General features: G+C 40.3%; 1 protein-coding gene across 1 annotated transcript in view; it reads right to left on the bottom strand.

The window, feature by feature from the left end:
- FLT3 (fms related tyrosine kinase 3) overlaps positions 1 to 2,246 on the bottom strand; it is a 54,460-nt gene that overhangs the window by 1,549 nt on the left and 50,665 nt on the right. The window lies entirely within an intron of this gene.

Genomic DNA, 2,246 nt, shown 5'->3' with positions numbered 1-2,246 from the left:
GTTCTTTTCATTCTGAATGTTATTTCTCGGTCCTTTCTCATTTTTCTTAACTGTTCTCATCACAGTTAGTATGCTTCAGTGGTATATTGTATACTTTGTTAATTTATGATATTGATACATTTTGAATGTTACATTTAAATAATGTAATGTTCAGATCCTAAGTCTGACGCTTAGGATCTGAATATTACATTATTCGGGTAACTGTGTTATCTTGGGCAAATTACTTGACGTCTCTGTACCTCAATTTATTAATCTACGAAGGAAGTGATGATAGAATCTGCTTCATTAGATTGATGTGAGGATTAAATGAGTTATTACAGGTAATGTATCAGTAGAGTGTGTGATCGACACTCAAAAAACGTTAGCTATTACATTATGACTATTAATCGAAAAAACGACTTTTGGCTCTCCCGACCATTATCTATCATATTACTTTTGTTGTTCTCAGTTCATGTAATTCTGCCTTTATCTCTAGTAATTCCTTCCTTCTGCTTTGCCCATTTTCTTCCTCCTCTCTCTCCTCCTCCTTCTTCATATTTTTTATTAGCTTCTTGAGCTGACAGTTTAGTTATTTATTTTTATTCTTTTTTTGTTTTCTAATAAATGAATCCAGAGCTATCCATCTGGCCAACTTTCACGGGTTTTAATCAGCAGCGTTTATTTTTATTTCTTTTTTCTTTTCTTCTTCTTCTTCCTTTGTCTTAACCAAAGACTTGATTTTTAATTTCTGATAGGTGACTGTGGGGCTCTTTTGGTTGCTATTAGTGATGTCTCATTCCATGGCATTGAGGTTTATGACTATGGCCTGTCCGATAAGAATTTTATTTATTTCGAATTCTCTTTCTTAAGAGGGTTTACTAATTCTTGCCATTTTGTGTTATATATTTCCATAACTCTTCTGTTTCTCTCTCCCCTATTTTGTCGGATTGGTCATGTTTTCTAGGGTCTTTGCTCTCTTCTCGAATGAACCTGAGGTTATGCGTTATATTTCTCTTTGACCAGTGGCTATATTTACATTTTTCACACGCCTTTTATTCTTTATTTGGCAGTGCGGCTGCTCCTACTGCAGAACCTGTGCAGAAGCCCCCTGGACCACTTCCTACTGTTTCAGGAAAGGACTTTTCCTCGATCTTTCAAAGCATCCTCTGTGGGGGGGTTTCTCTCTTCTGTCCAGTCTTAACTGCTTATTTTGTCTCGGGCATTTCCCAGAGTTTCTGGTCCATAAAGATCTCCTTGCTTTTCAAAAGCGATTAACTATGGCATCACTAACTGATGTCCTTACTTTCATTCCTCTGCCTTTGTTTTCCCGAGCTTACTTTCATGCTTCCTTCCTTCCGGAAATATCCGCCTCCACCTTCCCTGCGCTAAGCGTCATGCTAGCAGCTGGTTATACAGCGGTGAACAGCACAGACATGGTCTCTAACCAACTCTCAAGCTGACATTTCCATTCACTTATTTATTATGAAACTCCATCAGGTGGCGTAAAGATGAGCAGCACACCATCCCTGCCCTCACGAATCAAATCCAGTGATGAGGAAAACAGACCGATAAAGCAAAACCGTCACACAACGTGATGCGTATCATAAAGTGTCTGAGGATTCAGAAAGAGAAGAGTGAAATCTGACTCGGGAAGTTAGGGAAGTCTTTGAAAAGAAGAAACTATCTGATCAGGTTTTTTTTTAAATTTTAAATTGAGGTATAATGGACATATAACACCATATCAGGTGTACAACATAATGATTTGATATTTGTATATATTGCAAATGATCGCCACAACAAGCCTAGTCACCGCCCGTCACTGTACGTAGCGATCCGGGTCTTTAAGACACATAGTGAAGCACGTCTGTCCGTCCTAAAATCGTCATTGGTTCACCATTGTCTAAATAATGCCTTGGCAAGTTATTCAGCAATCTCCCTGCTCTAACTCCATAGTGCCGGGGTTGGGTCATATCTACAAATAGTAACAGATGTTTTTTCTACGTGGTCCCCTCTCTTTCTCGCCTGTTCTCTGAGGACCATTTTATTTCCCTCGTCCCTGATGAAGCAGACGTAGAGAGTCTACAGGGACCGTTCACATAAGTATCTGGAAAGATCACCCCGGGCACACGGGCGAGGCCTGTTTTCCCATCGGAGAGACTGGATGTGACTGTCCCTCGGGGACGTGGAGAGGTGGAGTGGCAGGAGAAGACGGGGTTTGCTCATAATGGGAGGGTTGCAGGTGTGGTTGTGTAGGTTACGCCTTGCTC

Source organism: Pteropus vampyrus, unplaced genomic scaffold (assembly GCF_000151845.1).
Source record: "Pteropus vampyrus isolate Shadow unplaced genomic scaffold, Pvam_2.0 Scaffold52, whole genome shotgun sequence".
Lineage (NCBI taxonomy): Eukaryota > Metazoa > Chordata > Mammalia > Chiroptera > Pteropodidae > Pteropus > Pteropus vampyrus.
The sequence above is the reverse complement of the archived record's forward strand: the minus strand, read 5'-3'. Positions and strand labels throughout refer to the sequence as shown.